Source organism: Lytechinus pictus, chromosome 3 (genome assembly GCF_037042905.1).
Source record: "Lytechinus pictus isolate F3 Inbred chromosome 3, Lp3.0, whole genome shotgun sequence".
Classification (NCBI taxonomy): Eukaryota; Metazoa; Echinodermata; class Echinoidea; order Temnopleuroida; family Toxopneustidae; genus Lytechinus; species Lytechinus pictus.
In genome coordinates this window covers 27,724,839-27,736,884 of record NC_087247.1, presented here as the reverse complement: position 1 = coordinate 27,736,884, position 12,046 = coordinate 27,724,839, and positions in this window count along the sequence as shown.

The window sequence follows — 12,046 nt, the reverse complement described above, 5'->3', positions numbered from 1 at the left end:
TTAGGGACGGTTGTGACCCTCACCCTGAATTATTTGCAGATATCAAACATATAGGCAAAATGAAGAAATACATGACATTTTGTTGTGTAGCTTCCCGTACGAACGATTATCTCAAATTTTGCCTCAAAATCCCTACTTTGTGGAAGAAAAATTCACCAATAGCTTACGCAAACCACTGTCCGCATACGACTCACCGTGTATTATCACACGAACCTCAGTGGCAGGGTAGTATATTTAGGCCATTTTTTATGCTAAAAAACCTTACAAACGAAAGCCATTAATTGGATAAATTAAAAACTGAAGTTATCGACGCGTCATTTTTAAAAGGTACCGGACATCTAAAACCCTTGCTTTTCGAGTTACATGACTTGAAGCCGGTATTCCAGCTTTTAAGATATATGCACGTCCACGGTGAAGCCGGTTTTTCGGGTTCAAAGGGTTAAGTCTACCAAACTAGACAACACAATTCAGATTCAAATTTAATAGGGAAAATCAATGGTAACTTTTAATAATAGGCTGAAGGGTACTTTTTTTTCCAGAGGTATTTAACTATTCCACAACATGCACTCAAGATGGTTCACTGATAGAAAATGATTTGCTCTGCTAACCTTTCTTGAATTCCCCAAGCGGAGGAGAAGAGAGGTGAGTAATGTATGGCAAGCTATCAAGCAAAACCCCATGAATCATGCAGCTATTATTAATACAGTTCCTATCTAAAAACACTTCAAGATAAGATCAACATCGCTGACATGTGGTTCATTCCATCAATTTGCCTAAACAATCGGTCACAATTGTCACAACATTGAGTATTACTCTTGGGATCATTATTGTGAAGTGGATTAATAACGCACTAATATTATCAAGTATAGTGACATGGGCAAATACGTAATAACACTGTATGTGCATGTATGCAGTATACATGTAACTACTCAATGTTAAGTAAACATGATTTTGATGGGGAATTTTTTTAATCCAAACTCTTGTGAATTGGATGGAAGTCATCCATGATGGAACTCATGTCAAGGTTTTCAAAATTGTTGTGCTTTCGGCTGGTGCATTTATGATGACAGTATCAATGAGTCATAAATGACATGTAATTTGGGAATTCCTTTTATTGCAGACACAATATACTAACTGTATTGATGACTAACACGTAGATATATTACAGGTATCTATTGATCTCATAATATTTTATTAAACATTAGCACAATTCCATTCCTACATGTAGGTAATTGTCATATACAATGATTCAATTCAATTCAAAATTTATTTCAATCAATCAATCAATCATAAAAATACAGGTATATAAAAATTATGTAAAAACATGGGATTGGGAGCCCCTAGAAGTTTTCATTAAAAAAAACTTGTGAGTGGGGCACCATCATGGTACGATCAAAAGGTGTATTTCTTAAAAATCTGTTCAGAGCAAGAATGATGTTAACTACATGTATAGTATGTTTTCAAGTATCCTCGAAACTGCAGATGAAAAGTAGGTGAGACCGGGGTTAGTTAGAACGCGGGGTAATTTGAAACATTGTAATTTTCTTTAACGTCTTTAAATAAATTTCTGCAATACTGCCCTCAATTTATTGTCATTATCAACAGCCATCCACCATATTACAGACAACACATGCGCAACAAGCCTAGTGAAGTTAGAAAGGATTTTTTTTACCTTCTGAGTAATTTTTTTCTCTTTCAGAAATGTTTTATTATTTCAGTTTATAGATCAAGTTGGCCAGTTTGGGGTATGATAGACACTTGTACCAAGCTACAAAATGAGGTTATTAATATGCCATGGTGAAGTCCCTTTTTTGTGCTGTAAGCTTATAAGTTTTTTACGTCAAATGGGCCTCCGGGGTTAGTTGGAACAAAATTGAAGGGGCTAGTTGGAACATGTTCCAACTTACCCCAAACATAATTATGAATAAAAATATATAAAGTATTTTACACTCTTCTGAACATGTATTGTATACCATGCTTTTTTTGTTTATCAGTTAGGTCTGAGTGTGCATTTAAGGCTTATTGTAGGCCCCTAATGCAATATTAACCCTTATCAAACTGGGGGGTCAATTTGAGCCCCCCCCCTCGAGAAATTTGGTCACTACGCCGTCGCGCGAAATTTTTTGACTACACTGCTCACTGACTATTTACTTTCAAGTCTTGCGCATCATTTGAGACAAAATTTGCGATGCCTGTATGCGCGATTTCGTAATTACGCAACATTTTGTACGTGCATGTCGGACCCAAAATTGCTCAAAAACGTGATTCCATGTACAAGGTCAATGCAAATTGTGTTTTTCAACCAAAAGTCATAAATGTATGATTATTTGTTACTTTTGTTGGTTCAAATAGATTTATTTTACGCTATTTATGATCGCAAAAGAGTCCCAACAAAGTTCATCGGAAAAAACAAAGAAATACAAATAAAAAATACATAAGAAATTATATTTTTTGCAATTTTTGGTAGATATTTGTTATAAATGTGAAAATTGATTCTCTCACCAAAAATTAGCATTCTACTAGCTTAATAAATAGAGTTAAAGGCAAAAACATGCACAAAAAAACTAATTTAGGGCAAATTTCATATGCTTATTTGCATAATTCATTAACGAAAAAAATATAAACAATTAATTTTTGTCTTGTAAATTTGATGCAGAAGTACATGACATTGCTGATAATACACTTAATTGCATGTAAAATCAAACGCACCCAAATATGCGGAATTCTACTACACAGTCTGCTTGCGTGAGTGGCAGTATAATAGAAAACATAAAGTTCAACAAATCCACACTTCAAATATTTTGAACTTGAAAAAATAAAGCAAATAGGCTAAAACCATGTAATATTACAGTTTTAAGTAGTTTTAGTATAATTCTTAATTGACCATGCAGTGTTCCAACTTACCCCATACCATGTTCCAACTTACCCCATATTGGGGTAAGTTGGAACGCTTGCGATGGTCTTGTTCAAGGTGGATTTTTTTTTCAGTAACCATAATAGAGTTAAACATTTTATGGGGTGCATTTGAAGCCCTTAGATATATGCTTCAAGCTGATATATTGATTGTTTCTCAAATAAAATCTATTTGGATTTTACAGCCATTTTTGTCAAAAATGTTCCAACTAACCCCGGTCTCCCCTACATTTTTCTGATTCACCTGGAAAAAAAAGGCGAAATTGAAAAGCAGTTTTGACTGTAGCCAGTCAGTCTGGGTTCATTTTTGTTATTTGAGTATTGATAAACATTGAATAACAGATCACTCAGTTTTCATCTACATGTTAATGTATCATTAATGCTTCTACAAATATATAAGAAATTTTATGTGTATATATTTTAGGTATATTGGTATGAATAACAGAACTTTATGTGAATATAACACTCAAGCTGAGGAGCTCAATTTATTGTAATTAGAGTGTGAAGATTTATTTGACCAATTAATCTGGGGACCTGTAGGCTATTTCAAAAGTCTGAAAATTGAACAGATAAGCCTCGTTGAGAAAACAAACTGATTTCCATCCAAAGCAAATTTGAATTATAAAATGGTGCTGTATAAATTATACATTCATAGTGCACAAAAAAAGAACGAAGAGACAAACAGTAGAAACAGGTAATGGAATAAAATAATACCCTTTTTACATGTACATGTGTCTGAAAAAAAAACAAATGATGCACAGGTAAACCCCCCCCCCCCTCCCGCGTGTAATGATGACAAGATTACAGGGAAGCGTTTCATGGAAGGACTTGTCGGACGTTTTATCTGACAAGTCCTGTTTTATCCAACAGTTTAATACTGTAGTAACAGTGCCTCACGGCCAATCAGAATCAAGGAAAGTTGTCAGATCTGACATCTTGTCGGACAAATATATTGATGAAACACTCCCCAGACCTATTGATGACTGGACCAATAGTGTGGTGAAATTTTGGACCATTTGATTTAATTTTTACATAAAATTATTGACCATGTGATACATGGACGAAATGCCTGATGGACCATGGTCATTGGACAAATTGGTTTTTAGGCCAACTTTAGGGATCAATAGACCAATTGGCAATCGGACCAGCTATGGGGCCAAATGGTAGTGTACATGGAATATTAGCCAAAATGTTTATTGGACAAAACAATAAGTGGACGATATGGTCAATAGACCTTATGGATATTGGACAATCTTGTAATAAAACAAATGATGTTGAGACAATTTTTTCGGACCAAACAATGATTAACCAACCAACCAAAAGGGCCAACAGCATGCATTCAGGCTGGGGGAATCCTGTGAGAATATCTATTAATATTGCATACATGGGAATTCCCCCTTATCTCTACATGTACCTGCAGAACACTTTACATGTACAGTATTGCAAAATTCTGAGCATTTTTTTATGGAACTAAATTTAAGCTTATAAAGGCTGGTGTACATTAATAAAACAATTTTGATAACAATACATGCATACACGTATGTACTTTTTTCATAACTGAATTTTTAAATCCTTATTTTGACTTTCACAGTATAATGAATGACAAAGAACAGGCACAGCCACAGACATAGTCCTACAGGTAAAGTTCTATGTGACCAAAACTGTATAATGAAGCAATGCTATATCAATCAATACATTATGATCACAATTAGGATTTATAATCTTTATAATAATAATGATGGAACTATTTCTTAATAAAAGTATTATGCATGCCAATTCAGTGCAATTATAATTTTAATCTTGTCAAAAAGTTTTTTTATGTGAATTATATTGGACTATCCGCCCTTTCACAAGGTAAATTTTTTTTTGTAATTTGAATGATGATTCCAGTGAAAAATAAGGCCAAACAAGAACATGATTAGAATCAAGAATGCTAATCACGATCATGAATTCAAATTCTACTCCAGAGGTGAATTCCAGTTACATGTAAGTTTCACAGTTTCAAATCGAGTGAAGGGTCTGATAATTCTAAAGACGAATTGCAATCTTATGCAGTGACCATTTTGACCAAGTGTGAGCTTCCCCTTTAAAATAAATTCTCTATCAAATCAGTAAATATGAGCTTATTAGCACACAAAATCTTTATGCTGGCACACTTGAAAGACTAAAGATTGACAAGGGTAATTGAAGGGTGGTGAATACATGTCATATCTGATTCTGTGAGTGACAAATTAGAAAAGTGAATTACATGGACTTTGTTTTGATTGTGGTAAGTCCTTTCCAGGTAAATAAGACAAAGCACATAATAAGTATCTGAGTTGTAAATTTTACAATAATCTGTTTAAACAATTATATGAAAATCAATATGAAGTTGCATCATTTTTATGTGTAAAATTTTTATACATATTTACATATATTAATATATCAAAATACCAGCTATGACATGAAGAATTAATAAGCATATTTCAGAAGTAATTCGAAAAACAAACAAAAGGTCTGGAGGAGGCATATAATTATTAAGTCAAACTTAATTTAGGGGGAAAATGAACTTTATGAAAAGGTATACTGTATAAGCTGTCATTTTTGCATACATAATTTTTCAAAAATTGCTGGGGTCCCGACACTTTCGCGGGTTGTTGAATTCCCGATCGGAAGATAAAAACAAAAATATGCTCCTCAAAGCCCCCATGCTGATGTGTCTTTTGTACATAAATATGTCATTGTAAAGAACAGTTATAAAGTGTGAAAAAAAGGTGGCTTAAATTTCACTTTTTTGTAACCTTAGATCTGAAAATTCACCATGTCACAGTTTGATCTGTAAAAGCAATCTTTGGAAGTTGTTTTGTTAAAAAAGTTGGTTTAAGTGAAAAAAGGTTGAATTTTGTGAATAGAATCTTTTATTTATGAATTATTAATGAGTATGCAATGTACCTGTGTAAAGAGTCAATCAGATGACAATAAAATCAAATTATTTCATGGAAAATACATTGTAATAACAGTGAGTGAATAAATATTGATGAAAATGTCTTAAGAAATAGTTTAGGCTCTGATTTTGATTGAGAAATAAAAGAGTGAAATTCTAGCTTTATTTTTTGGTACATATATGATGTTTGCAATAGCAAAGCTTTGCTGATTACTTATATACCTCAGTCACATTTGCTCTATGGCGGCCGTACAGCGAGTCGAAAACAGCTGTTTTAGCATTGTTTGTAATACCGGTAGCTACATACATGTATAGGTGGTTTGAATAAAAATGAGTAATATGGCTGTTTTCGACTCGCCGTACGGCCGCCGTAGAGCAAATGTGACCAAGGTATAAATGTGTCAATATTTTGATGCGTTGTTAAATTCACGGCAGATCGACAATTCGCGAAATCCGAGAAAATAAAAACCTTGCAAAATTAACAGCTTATACAATATTGTTTGTTTGAATAGAGCTTCACCAGATAGGTGCACCACCTTTTAACCCTAAGAGGACTGCGGACGCCCCCTTGATGTTTTGCATGATGTTCCTGGAACGCAAAAAGATAGCACTGCCAAAAATTTTTTTTTTTGAAGTCTCAGGCAACATTTGAGACCAAATTCACATTGTCTCACCATTGCAAAACTATGTCATAAGTTGGGCTAAAAATCTGCACAAATTCAAAGAAAAATATTGAAGGTGGGTGGGGGAGGGGGGCTGTGATGCCTCCAAACTCGCTCTCCATTATCTTTAGAATAACCACTGTCTTATCGACCTTGACCTTTGCCCTCAAGGGATGGAAATAAAATTGGTTGTTCAACCACCAAGACTCAAACCCGTAGAATACATTTACTGTACTTACGATTCTACTAGATATTCTTTCTCTTCAGAAAGTGCATTGACGTTTGAACTTGGTCAGATCAAGGTAATTTGACCTGTTACTTCAAGAATTGTATCTGCTTTGAGATTCTGGTGATTCTAAGACACTGTTCTCATTACAAACCTAAAACTAGCTTACTGGAAACTAGTTTAACGTGTAGGCGATCTTCCTAACTGGTTCTCAAAACCACCTCTTGATGTAGTTTTTCGAGATCGCTTTGCCTGTTACACTGGTTTTAGCGCAAGTGAGGACACAACCGTTCTTCGGGAAGCAATCTTCGCACGCTGTGTGCAGAATGCCTATGCGGCAGTTTCAAATTTTGCACGAAACTGAAAGCGCACCCATAGCAACAAGATCGCTTTCCGTGAATCGTCCGTGAAATGGCTTTGAAAACTATTTTCGGGTGATCAAACGGGAACACTAGCAAAGCGATCTTCCAAACTGGTTTCCTGAACCGGTTTGTAGTAAACTAGTTATTAATATTGTAATGAGAACGATGTCCATCTTCAAGTCATCTGATGGTTCTAGAAATCTCTATGAAATCTTCTAGCATCTTGCATGGTTCTTATGATATCCTTACAATATGTGTATTTCTGCCCTACGGAAAGAAAATTTGTATAAAGTTGAAAAAAAGTTCTTAGACAAGGCCGCCATTAACCAATCTGTGAACTTACTGGTTTCCATGGCCCATTTGAGGAAGATCTTGCAAATTGGAAAGTCATTCAGAGCAGTTTGTAGCGATACACTGTCCTTGTGACTGATGATTTAGATCTACTAATCAGAAATAAGGACAATCTTAGGACAATACACACTCTCCTCAACATACAAGTATGATCCAACTCTAACGCTTCATCATGCTGCTTCAGCGGTGACACGACATTTACTCCTACGACATTTACTCCTGCGACAGATGCTCCGGTCTTAATATCTCGGAAGGTATAGGATAAGAGTAAGGGTTGTAATAGAGATTTGGCTCAGAACAATATAAAGATTAGGATTAGGGTTTATTTAGTTTTTCAGGTTAGGTTTTATGTTTCACTTAATGTGAAGATTTTTTATCGGAGCAACTGTCGCCGGAGCAAATGTCATGGAACCATTTCAGCAACTATGCCATCCATGAAAAAGGTCTGATGAAGTTTGCAGACTCGCAAGAGAGCTTACCCCAAAACAGGTAAAATTCTTGATTGTGGAAAAAAAGAACACTTTCTCAAGAGGACAATCTGTTTTAATACTTCATAAAAGACTATTGAGCCATTGGAGACTGGCTGATTATGATACAACACACATTATCCATAGACCCCATGAAGCGGGTTCAATCTCCAGCGAGTTAAAGGGGAAGTTCAACCTTAGCATGAAGAAGATTTTAATAAAAGCAGAAAAACAAAAGAAATATATTGCTAAAGATTTGGCCCAAATCCATCCAAGATTGATAGAGTTATCAGATTTCCTTTGATTTTGTGACAACACATATGATCAGCTCCAAACTGGTCTAAGATATAAATCCCATAAAATGCCATTTTCTCAGAGAATTAAGAATTATTTTACTTATATGCATCCATTATATCATCAGACACATCATTTCATACCTACTTCTATAAGAAAACATATTTAGTCATCACGAACAATACAAAGTGAGAATTTATAGCATCTATATGATATATGGAGGAGCTGCTCCTTTGTGATGTCACAAAATCAAAGTAAAAAGAAACATTCTTCTCTGAAGGATTTTCGCCAAACTTTCAGTTATGCAATTCAGTTGGTTTTCTGCTTTTATTAATTTTCATGTCAGGGTGAACTTTCCCCTTATAATTCATGGGTACTTACCTATATGCCTCTGTAATGCCTGAGGTTTGACTACTTGTTTACACTGCTCACACACCACCAGGTAAAACTCGTCCCTCCCTGGACACAGCCCAAACATTGGAGAATCTAGAGAATAACATCTTGGTCAAGGAAACAACATGGTATCCATGGAAACATGAAACATTCAATTAATTTGCCTGCTAGGATAAAACAAAAGTGACACATTTGATACAAGCATGAAAAGATAGAAGTTTCAAATTGGAATCATTTTCAATTCATGCATTTCATAATACACACTCTAGTAACATGCACCCTTTATGTGACTTCACTCCTTTGCATTAATCAGGAGAGATTGGTCGACCAACACCATGCATTAATCCACATGTTTCTGTTTCAAACTCGTTCAAAACTTCCACCTTTCTTGATATATGTAACTGGATCATTTCAATTCTGTGAAGGTTTTTTTCACTTTAAAGAAATCAATGATTGCATTAAGTGCAATACCCATCTGGTTGATATCATACAGATGGCAGCAGATATGTAGATTTTTACCAGTATCATGGCTAAAGTAAATTGGTGTACTAAAAATTTGGTCTAACTACTGTTTAGTGGGTCTAAAGCCCAGCGCACACTATGTGACACGATTGCAACAAAATCACTGAGTGTGCGCCAACTAGTGCTGTTGTCGATAGGCCTCATATCGACATTGATGTTGACATACAAAGGATTTTCAATGTTTCCGATATGTCGACATGCACAGTGGCGTAACAGGCGGGGGGGCAGGGGGGGGGCAAGCTGCCCCCCCTGGCGGATTTCACCGGGAAAATAAAAAAAACGGGAAAAAAAGAAAAGGGAGGGAGAAAGAAGGGGAAAGGGGAAGGAAAGGGGAAAAGGAAAGGAGGAAAAGAAAAGGGAAATGGAAAAGAAAACGAAGAAAAAATATTTTTTTTAATGAAAGAGGAAGGAAAGTGGGAAAAGGAACGAAAAAAGAACATATGAGAAAGAACAAATCATTCCGAAATAGGCCTATGTAATGCAATAGCATGATGGGAAATAAATTAAAAGATGACAAAATGGCAAACAATAGTGGGAAATGAAGGTAGAATGGAATTAGTCAAAAGCTAAATTGGAAAACGAAGAAAAGGGACAAGAAAAAACAAACAAAATAACACGACCGGGCTACCGAGGATTGAAAATAAAGAGCGGGAAGAAAGATGGACTGCATACAACATTGTTCTATAAGCCTGCTAAATTTATGCAAATGAGCTACCGGGGCTTTGCCCCAGACCCCACGCAGTATATAGGGGATAGGGGCTCTTCATCTATAACCTTCAAATGGCTCTATAACGCCCCCCCCCCCTGTAGGGACCCTTCCTACATTAAGCTTTACGTTCAATCACTGGCGTACAGGCGTGCGGGGGGGGGGGGGGCCTTGGTTCCACACCCAAGAGAAAATAAAAGAAATTGTAGGAGACAACGTATAATGAAATGAATGGAAACAATGAATTGTGTTATTTGCTGAATATAATGGAAAAATCTATCACCTAATTGGAATTTAATTATTTCAATAGGCATTTTTTCCAGCTCATTTTGCTCGCTGGTGACTTTTTACAAATTTTCCCACATTGCTATGTTTTGCCCCCTCAAAATAGCCTATTTGGTTCAACTGGGTTGAATAAATGTGTTATGTAAAAGCTATATTATACCCGCGATTTGATTAAAATAGCGGCAATCTGCGAGGTTGATATCAAGAAGTTCTGGGGGCTCCGCCCCGGACCCCAACCGCATAGCACTGCCGTATATGAGTATGGAAGGGTTGGGCCATGGTCACCAAAAGTTCTACAACCAAGAAAAAAAAGGAGGAAAGAAAAGCAAAGGAAAAGTGTAGGATATGATTTTATCTACTAATGTAAAAAAATATCTCAAAGTTAGATTCTCATGAAAATGTGATTTTTTTCTCGCTCGCTTCGCTCGCTCGGGATTTATATTAAGCAGCTTTTTAGCACATGCGCCATACTGCGCCCCTCGATTTTTTTTTTACTCTTCACGCTCCTGCCGCAAAGAATCCTGTTCACAGTCATGACAGTGGCGTACAGACCACAAAAAAGGAATCGAAAGAGAGAAGAGTAAAATATATTATTATCTGGATATCATGTCAAAATCTATCACAAAATTTGATTTTTTTATTAAAAATTTCAACATTTTTGCTTGCTCGCTCGCAACTTTTTTTTTTTAAAGATAAATTCTCGCCTCATTACACCATTACGCCTGTTCATACCATGATATGACCGGGAAATTTTTGGCTCTTGCCCCCCCTGGCCACCGACCCCTGTTACGCCGCTGGACATGCACGCACCCACATCGAAATGTAAACATGAAATAAAAAGGGGTCTAGACTAAGTCACGAGTGTAAAGCTTACCTGAAAAGTTAGAAGCATTTATCTACAGTAATTGGCGCAATTGAAAGGTTTATTCAGCTTAGCAGCGCATTAAATTAATAAAGAATGCCTGCGAGCTGCACGGCAGCAGAAATACGTCAGTGCGGCGCGGGGCCCTAGCTTTCGAGACCGGATCGTGGTACAAAAACTTGATTCTCCAGAATAAATGTGGATTAAATCAGCGATTTCGGAAGTGAATTCACTCTAGCTCAGTCAAAATATGTTTTCCTGATCTACATGTAGATCTAGTGGGGATATCACCCATGTCAAGGTGAATACATTTGATTGAGAGAGTGGTATGTGCCACGATCGAATGATTGTTACTAAAAGTAAAGAAATGTTAGGGAGCCTAAATTACGGTTCCTTTTCCATGTCGACTTTGTCGATGTCGGGATTAATTTTTAAGCGACATGTCGACATGGATTTTTGTTCCCGAAAACGGCACTAGCGCCAACGTACAACGCGCTGAAACTGCGACCCTCTTTGTTGCAGTAGGATCGCAGACCAAATCTCAGACATTTTCCATGTCAAATCTTTCTGCGATTTTGCTGATTTCAGCCAATCAGATTTGTCCAAGACAATGATATCATGACCAATTTGCTGCACTTCTGCAGCGCAGACAATACAAGCGAAAAAGAAGAGGCGCCATGAGAGCAGCGCACTGCAGAGCTATTGCAATGTGTGCGCTAGATAGGATTGTCAACTTGTTGCAATCAGATCTCAGTGCAATCGCATCATATATTGTGCACTGGGCTTAATACTCACATGGTCTTTCTGTCATCTAGTCCCATGCCCAAATGGTCCAATTTCCATTCGTCTGTCATTTTGCACTTTTTCAAAAATATTGGTTTAAAAACAGTTCATCGAATCTCATCATATAGACTACATGGTTTTAGACCAAGTGGATATTAGATGAAATGGGCTAAATGGGAATTAGACCAAACGGTTAGTAAAGGGCCCCGTCTTAAAAAGAGTTAAGATTGATCAGATCAACCTCAACTGTACGGAAATCCATCTGTGTCATAATTTTTTTCTCCAGGAAATTTTTTG